This window comes from Chinchilla lanigera, unplaced genomic scaffold, assembly GCF_000276665.1.
Source record: "Chinchilla lanigera isolate Chin_1 unplaced genomic scaffold, ChiLan1.0 scaffold00010, whole genome shotgun sequence".
In the NCBI taxonomy this organism is placed as follows: Eukaryota; Metazoa; Chordata; class Mammalia; order Rodentia; family Chinchillidae; genus Chinchilla; species Chinchilla lanigera.
Window position 1 is genome coordinate 6,929,856 of NW_004955411.1, and position 9,348 is coordinate 6,939,203.

The window sequence follows — 9,348 nt, forward strand, 5'->3', positions numbered from 1 at the left end:
TACTCAGGAACTACTGCCTGAGTAGTCTAACTCCCATAACTGACCCTCAATCTTGCCACTTTGCACTTAATTTTTGCTTATTCAGTTTGACTCTAAATACAATAGATAGACCCACCCTTCTTAATATCTGTGCATATGAACACGATGTATATGGCAACTGTAATGTGTTTGTGGTGTTAAGATAAAATGTCTTAACTTAGGTAATTTAGGCACAGCAAAAATTTATTTCTCATTGTTCTGAAAGCTGAGATTGAAGACCAGAAGATTCAATGTCTTGTGAGGTCCCACTCCTGGTGCAAGGTGGCAACTTTTTCTGTGTCTTCAAGTGGCAGAAGGGGCAAGGGAATATGCTTAAGTTTCTTTTAGAAGGGTTCAAGTTAACAAGGCCTCTACCCTCAAGATCTATTTATCTCCCAAAGACCAAACCTTCTAAGTTACCACTTTACTGATTGGGTTTCAGTGTGTGATTGAGGGAGAGGACCAACATTTGGACCATAGCAGTAGGAATAGTCGTAAAGGATGTTCTGATATTGGGAGTGTAATGTTGTTCATTGCCTATGTGTTTCAATAAGAAAGATTATGAAAGATTCATTTAGTTAAGGATAAAGGTAAAATACAGCATAATTTTACCAATTTCCTTTAGGAGATAGGATATTTGTGTTCCAATATTTGGAACATTTCAGAAGCTAACTGCATGTGCCCAAGTATATCTCGCTGCAACATTTTAAACTTGAAAACTTTTGTAGAAAGTCATGCACAAATAAATGACTAATCACCACTGGAGAAGAGATACCTGATAAAAGTGATTTGTTGCTAAATTCCAGCCCTCTTTCCACAAATTTTGGGCTCATTTTTAAAACACATAAAAACAGGAGAGTGTTTGGTAAAGGAAAATTTAAACAGAATTCACTCAAATGCATGAAATTCACATTTTTTATTATAAAGAGAAAAGACCAAAAACAAAATAACAAAAGTAAAGACATGAACAAAAAACATAAAAATAAAGTGATAGAGGATTACAAAATAAGGTGATAGGGAATTCACAATGGTTGTGCTATTACATATTGTTACCTTCAAAGTGGTTACTCAGATAACCAGATACAGGCTTGTAGGATTGATCAAACAATTAAACATTAATTGTTCCTTTCAATAAATGAATAGAAATTAGTACAATTATCTTAGCTATCTTGCGCATATATATATTTTTTCCCTTCTTTCTTTTTTCTTTTCCCTTATTCCAGTGATTTTTTTCATTCTGAGCAGTTTCTTTCCCTTTCACAGTATCTATGATACCTTTCAGATTTTATTTTCTCTTTCAGGTTCTTACACTAGGGAAGCAATGTGATGTTTACACCTGTGAGTCTGAGTTATTTTACTTATGAGTATGGTCTCTAGTTGCATCCATAGTAGAAAATTCAAATTCTTAAAGAATGAAAATTGGATACAAAAGCAAAAGTAGTGTGTTAAAGCTTTATGTTAGCAAAATGTATCTGCTGCAGTCAGATACTTTTTTTGTTTGTTTTTTTTTTTTTTTCCCGGTACCAGGAACCGAACTCACGACCTTGCACTTGCCAGGCAGGTGCTTTGCCACTGAGCTAAATCCCCAACCCCTGCATTCAGATACATTTTGAGATAATATGTGCATTTTATTTGTCAAGTGCATAGCACTATAGGAATATAGCCATTTTCAATATACTGATAGTGACTACCTGTAAGCCATCCACCTATTTCTGAATATGATCAGTGTTTTGCAAAAACGTAGAAAGATGGCTTTCCACTTGTTCATGTCCTGTATCTTTCTTCCAAGCAATGGTTCCTTCTCCACAAAGCAATGATACAGTTGAGAAGACTTCCTGAAGTCCTTGCTCAATTCTTACTCACTCATCTGGACAGAGAGCCAAATAACCCATCAAGAACTCACAGAGCTACTTCATGAGCCACTTGATACACAAAAAAAAGCCAACCACCACCCTTTGCTTTTCAATGTGGATGTAGGATATGAACAACTAGATTAAACACCAGAAGCACTGTTAGAACTGGAGAAAAGTATCTTTTGATCTACTTTCAGCGTTATGTCTCCATAGTCATCCTCTTTCTGAAACTAACACAACTCAATGGGCAATAACATAGCAGCCTCAGGGTCTGCTCTATTAGGAAGGCATGATTCTTAAGATATAAACTTGCTTATTCAATGAATCATACACCTGAGAAATACCAAGATCAGGTTGAAAATATGTCTACAAATATCTCTGGGAAGGTAGATGTAAAATACAGGAAAATAAAATATGTTGAGTATTGAGTCTTCATATAATAGCAGTTGATTGGCTATATCCCCATTTAAAAAAAGTATAATCTAAAAAGGAATTGGATATACTCTATTTTATCAAAAAAATATAAATGGTTCCCCCATTTTTATATTCTGAGAGAATCCCATGACTCAAATTAACCCACCAAACACACACACAGATAATGTTATTAATATGACATTGTAGGGCTGGGAATATACCTCAGCAGCACAGTGCCTGCCTGGCACGTGCAAGGTCCTGAGTTCAAGTTCTGGTACCCCCCCAAATATGACATTGTAAAAAATCAATAAGAACAATACCATTGTTTCATATGCCCCAGGAGATTATTGCCAGCATTAAGGCCTAGCTAGAGAATGAGATAACTGTGAATATAATGAGTAGCATATGAATAAGGACAGCATAGAACAAGAAGACACCCAATTCAACCTCCTGGAGTATCCATCACAAAAAGATTTTGAGGGAGCTTGAAGGCAAACAGAGGTGTAAATGAAAGTAAGGAGAAAAGAAAACAAAACCAGAATAAGCCTGAAACTCTATACACTGGCATTCATCCTAGTAGTAATAATTAGCACTGATGCCACTGCTTGATCCTGCATAGCCACTGCTTTGCACATTTCAGAAGACACTTTGATTTTATCCCCAAGGACTAACTCTTTGGAGGAGCACAACATGGCATTACGTGCCTGATGCCTTTCTAATTGCTTTAAAATATTTATTCATTTTATCACTCTATAAAGTCAAAGCTACTATTATAATTTCTGTTTATAAGAATGAGGCTAAGGGATGATTCAAGTTATTTAGACCTAGGCTGACTCTGAATTTGTCTTGTTAAGGTACCAGAGTTGAAGGTTTCTAAAGCTAGTAGGGCAGAGCTGAAGGGTCTTCTGTGCATGGTGAGAAGAGCTCGAGTTGTTGCAAGCTGAGCTTCCAGGAAAGCAGACTCATTGAGTAACTAAGCGCTTACAAAAGCCTGTCTCATCAAAGGCCGTGCTTACCACACTGAGAACAAACATTGTATGTGCATGAGTAACACCACCTACCACTTGTCTTAATGGAATAGATACTTGAGTAACACAAAATCAATGAAATGACACACATAACTTCCTAATCTAGATGTTCTGGGTTAGTTTTAGAAAGAGTAGAAGTTCTAATAACCTGGTTTGGCGTTTGATAGTTGGTAAGGACAGAGATATGAGTAGAAGAACAATCCCAGTGATTATAAAGCTTCATCATGAAAAATATGCAAAAAGAATTAAACTTCTCAAATCTGCCCTTCACAAGAAGTTGGGATCTCCAAGTAATCTGTGAGAAGTGTCTCAAGGCCTTGTTTGCATCTTGCACCTTCAGTCCTCAGTAAAATCTAAGTTTTGCAACTTTAGTCCTAACTAAACCTTTTCTTGGTAAATATAAGAATGTATCCTCATTCTTACAAAATCATCTATACAAATAGTTTTATATCCTTTCTCAATTTATTTGCCTTCTGCCTGTGGGGCAATATTGCTAAATCTCCTCAAAACCCAGTGAAATGGAAACAGCTAAGAATTTGAATGCATTTAACTTATATTATTATTACCATTATTATCTTTATTTCGCAAAATTAAATTTTCATCTGCTCTGTTCTAAAAACAGAGATTTCAGCACAACTCATCTACATACAAGGGTTCAAATGATGTCTTATGGAAATCACCATTCATAGCAAATAACTTACCAAATTCCATGTTATCTGGGGAAGAAACAGTTCATTGACCACATGGAATAATCTTATCTACTGAAGCTGCATTCTGTGTGGGTCTTTCCTCATAAGTCCAGAGAAAAGTACATTTTTTAGAAGTACAGAAAGCAACATACTCACTATAGCATGACCTGTTTCTTTCTTTTGGGTTTTTTTTTTCCTTTTGCCTCTTCTTTCCAGAGGCAACCTTGCCCTAATTTCCCTCACTACGTACAAAAGGTAGAGTGTGCAGACAAACAGTTGCATGTACAGCAGGCTCTGCTTCCTGCCACAGGAATGGCAATCCTTGGCCCAAGACAAAAAGCACATGGCCAGAACTCTTATTTCATAAAATACATGAGTTTTTGGGTAACAAATGAACCTTTAACCATCATTTGGGCAATTAAATAATACAGCTTTCAGTTAAACAGGGCAGCAAGCAATAGCACAAACTCTTGAGCCCACAGAGCTTCATCTCCCTGAGATGAGCAGCAGTGATTAATCCCATTTTGCAGATAAGGTATACTAGTTTAAATTACAACTAAGTGAGGAAACCATAGGCAATTCATAAAGGTGACATGAGAAAGGTCAGATTTTTAATAAAAATCCATGGTATGGGCTGTATGAATTTGAAATGCCAAATTTTTGAACTTAAATTGGAAGTCACACATAAGATAAAAATGTCATTATAATGCAAGTGTCTGGGAGCAAGCACAAGATGGTAAAAATGAAGCTTGGTGTCTTGAAAATGAAATTCTTAGGAACCTTAAATAGTTTATGAAGGCAAGAGAAAATTTGAAATCAAGATTATCTCAAAATATTTAAAATACATGATAAAGTAAGGCACTATGTAAGTGTTCTATGTATGTTTGATTCTCAGGAGTCGACAAGCTGTCTCTAAAAAGATAACATACTAAATGTGTAGGCTTTGCAGTCCATAAGGTCTCTTCCAGGTGCTGAAATCAGTAACTGTGGAACTAAAGCAACCAGTCTGTAAGGGTATGGATGAGGCCATGCTCCAACAAGTCCACACCTAAGAACGGGCAGCTGGTATGTTTGGCCCACAATCTACAGTTTGCTAATTGCTCTTCTAATATGTGAAACACACTTGATGTAACTAATCATTATTATTATTGTTATGATTCTTGGAATGATTGAAGTGCATTGTTGCCCAAGAAAATTTGGTTGTATTGATTTTAGAAGGCATTTGGGGGAAGAATTTATAATAAATTGCTTGTGGCAAAGACAGCAGGAATTGTAAGAATTCACGAAGGCTTTACAGTTTCCAGCTTGGTAATATGGCTGTTTTCTTTGTTTTTGGTTGGTTTGGTTTGGTTTGGTTTGGTTTGGTTTAGTTTTTTGAGACAAGGTCTCACTACGTATCTCAGGCTGGCCTTGAATTCACTATATAGTGCAGGCTGGCCTCAGCATCCTGGAAATCTTCTTGCTTCAGCCTCTCAAGTGCTGGGATTACACTGGATAATGGCTATGTTGTGTAATTGGGGATGAAAAAATAAGATATAGAAAGAGGTGTATCAGGAAGATGAATAAAAACATGAGTTTAGCTATTCCATGATAATCTCAAGTGATAACATCAACAAGCAACTGGTAATGACAAGCAATGTTGTTTTAGAACTCAGAATAGAAACCTGAGGTAGAGATGCAGAAATGCACCTCAACAGAGTACAGGTAGTTGGAATTAGCTTAGATGAGGTCACTGAGGCAAAAGTATAAAGTGGAAAAAGACAACAGAAAAAAAGAATTTACCTCATATTTCAGGATTGACTGGAGGAAAAGAAGACCATGAGGTTGACTGGAAAGGCTCTAAAAATCAAGAACATAAAAAACAAAATGGAAGAAAAATGTCATGGAAAAGATAAAAGTATCCAATTATGCAGACATCCTACCTGAAGTCAGGACTGAGCACTGTCCCCATAGGCAGAGTGGGTCATTGTGCAGCAGTCTTCCTTGTGTAGAAGAAATGGGACCTAAATTGAAGGGACAGGAAAGTCAGGAAGCCTGGGGAAGTGAACACATGACTTGGGGTAAACACTGTCAAATTTGTAAGGTGAATAAGAGGAGATAACAGATAGAGAAGATGCATGGGGAAATCTGGTTAGGTTTTCAAAAAGAATTCTTCTGATTTTTTCTTCACAGAATAAAATGGGATTTAATAAGATTGACATTATTTTTATCTCCACATCAGTTTATACTACATCTGCAAGATAATCAGCCACAGAATGGAATGCAGTGATTTAAAAACTAATCAATTTTACATTCATGATTTAAATCATAATATAAAATGGAAGGTGAGGGAAAAATCGCATTATCTACTAAGAGGAAGGGATCAGCAGAAAGGAAAATATAAAAATTGCAGAAGAGAAAAGGAAGAAACAAGAGATGGCAAGAGGTACAGAAATTAAAATCCAGAATGAAGGCAAGACGATTATTTCTGAATAAAAACACCGACATGTCTTCTGTAAAAGAAGAGATGAAGGAAAATGGGTACATGTGATTTCGATATCTGTCTGAGTCTCAGTCAGCATATGGAATAACTTTTTTTAATTTTAAAACTAGTGAAAGAACAAAAATGATACAGAATTTGAAAACAAGATGACAGGAAATTAAAAATGGTTATTATACTGCACATCATTATCTTCAAAGTAGTTGCTCCAATTACCAAATAGAGGTATGCAAGATTAATTAAACAATAAAGACACAGACTGTTCCTTTCAATGAACTAATAGAAATTATTAGTGTAGTTATGTTAGATATCTTGTACATATATACATATATTTTCCCTTCCCTCTTTTCTCCTTTCCCCCATTCAAATTGTTCTTTCCTTTTGAGCAGTTTCTTTCCCTTTCACAATATCTACTGTACCTTTTGTATTTTATTTACTCTTTCAGTTTCTTACACTAGGGAGACAATATGATATTTAGATATGTGAGTCTGATTTATTTCACTTATGGGTATGGTCTCTAGTTGCATTTATTTACCTATAAAACCCTTGAGTTTGTCTGTCTTTATAGCTGAGTAATACTCCATTGCATAAAAATACATCTTTTCATCCATTCCTCAGTTGATAGGCATTTCAATCATTTCCAAAGTTTAGCTATTATAAATCCTGCTGCTATAAACAAGGATACACATATATCACTGTGGTATGATATTTTTAATTCTTCTGGGAAAATATCCAGAAGGAAAATAGTTGGGTCAAATGAGACCCCTAATCTTAGCATTTTGGGATTCTCCACATTGATTTCTCAGTGGGTTCACCAGTCTACAGCCCCACCAACAGCAGAGAAGTGTTCCTTTTTTCCCACAGCCCTCCAGTATTTGTTATTAATTGACTTCTTGGTGACAGCCTTTCTTTTTCAGGTGAGATTGAATCTCAGTGTTGCTTTAATTTGCATTTCTTAGATGACCAATGATGTTAAACATTTTTTCATATATTTTTTGCCAATTCTAATTCTTCATCTGAGAAGTGTGTATGCATCTCAGATGCCCATTTATGGATATGGTCTTTGAATTTTGTGGGTCTGATTTTTTTTTTTCACTGTTTATATGTTCTACATAGAAGTCCTTTGTCTGAGAGACAGTTGGCTAAAATTATTTCCTACTCTGTGGCTTTTCTTTTCACTCATTGGTGATTTCTTCTGATGTACGAAAACTTTTTGATAAGATGAGATCCCATTTGTTGATTCTTTGAAGTATTTCCCATGCAGTTTGATGTTTCTTCAAGAAATCTCTGCCCACCCCTATGTCTTCAAGATTTCTGCATATTTTCTCTTCCAATAGATTAAGTGTTTCTCTTTCAATATTTAGATCATTAATCTTTTCTCAGTTAAATTTAGTTCATGGTGATAGACTTAAATACTTTGATTCAAGCTCTTCTTGACTTGATAGTTTGTGTTGAGAAGTCTGCCTTGATACTGATAGGCTTCCCTTTATAGGTGATCTGTTTCTTTTCTCTAACAGCTTTTAATTGTTCTTGTGCTGAATTTCTGGGTTCTTTATTATTATATGTTCAGGTATAGATTTAGTTTGCTGATGGCTAATTTGAGTTCTGTATGCCTCACTTAACTGCACATAAGGTTCTTTTCCCATGCTAGGGAAATTTTATGTTATTACCTCTGCAAATAGCGTTTTTATGTTGTTTGTGTTGATTCTGCTTTTTCTTTAACACCTATCAGTCTTATATTGTTTTTCTTTGCATCAGCTTGCAACTGTTGAATTGTTATTTCCTGATTCCTTGTTATTTTTAAGAACTCCTTTCTTTTCATGAATGCTAACTGCAATCCTATCTTCAAGGTGTGAAGGTCTTTCTCTAATTTCAGTCAAGTGGTTTTGCCAGCCTTCAACTGAATTTTTAATTTCCTGCATATCTCTTTAAAACTGTTTCATGAATTACAATTCTTTCCTATATTATTCATGTAAGGTTTCTATCATTTTCCTACATTTCTCTTTTTTTTATTTCTTCTTTTTTTAAATCTATGTCTCCCCTTAGATATGCCAAACTATTCTTTCATTATGGTTGTCGTTTTTTTGTTTTGTTTTTTTGTTTTGTTTTGTTTTGTTTTGTTTTGTTTTACCTGAGAGTGTATTTCTGATCTGATTTCCTCTGTAGCTTTCTGAAGTTTTTTTTTTTTTTACTTCATTTTCTATCATCTTAGAGATTTCAGGTGTGTGACTTACAATTTCTTCTATGTCAATGTCTCTTGGACTTGTTCTGAGTGGGATCGAGGTCTGAGATTACATTTTGCTCCTTCATCTTGACATTTTCTTTTGCAAAATGTCTTTTTTATTTTGTTTCCTGTGGTGATCCTTGTGAGTTTTAGTAGTAGGTTGCTACATCACTGGTATTAAGGCCTCTCTAGTTCTTCAGGGATATCTCCCATATGTATGAGATTCCTGGCCCATTTCTGTCTCAAGATCCTGCCTTCTCAGTTAATTGAGAGTGGGATATTGGTATCTGTTTGGCTCTGTCCTCAGTCCTTTGATGTAGGGTACATTGAGGTTATTACCCCAGAGCTTTTCAATATTGTTACACAAGGGATAACAACTGATTACCACAGATGTGATATCCTAGCTACAGTAGTACAATTAGCAATAATGATATCATTGAACATAATTTAGGAATTGACAACTGCAGTAACCATTAATTTTGTACTTTAGACAATAGGTGCAAAGTCTATAGCTATATAGCAGAACCAATAGTAAACCAGGAGTTTGCATGCAAAATGTTTCCCCTTGTTTGTGTGGATTCACCCTGGGTTCCTCCAGATGAGCCAGTTGCCATATCCCAGGCACTTCCTATGCTGGCGGCCA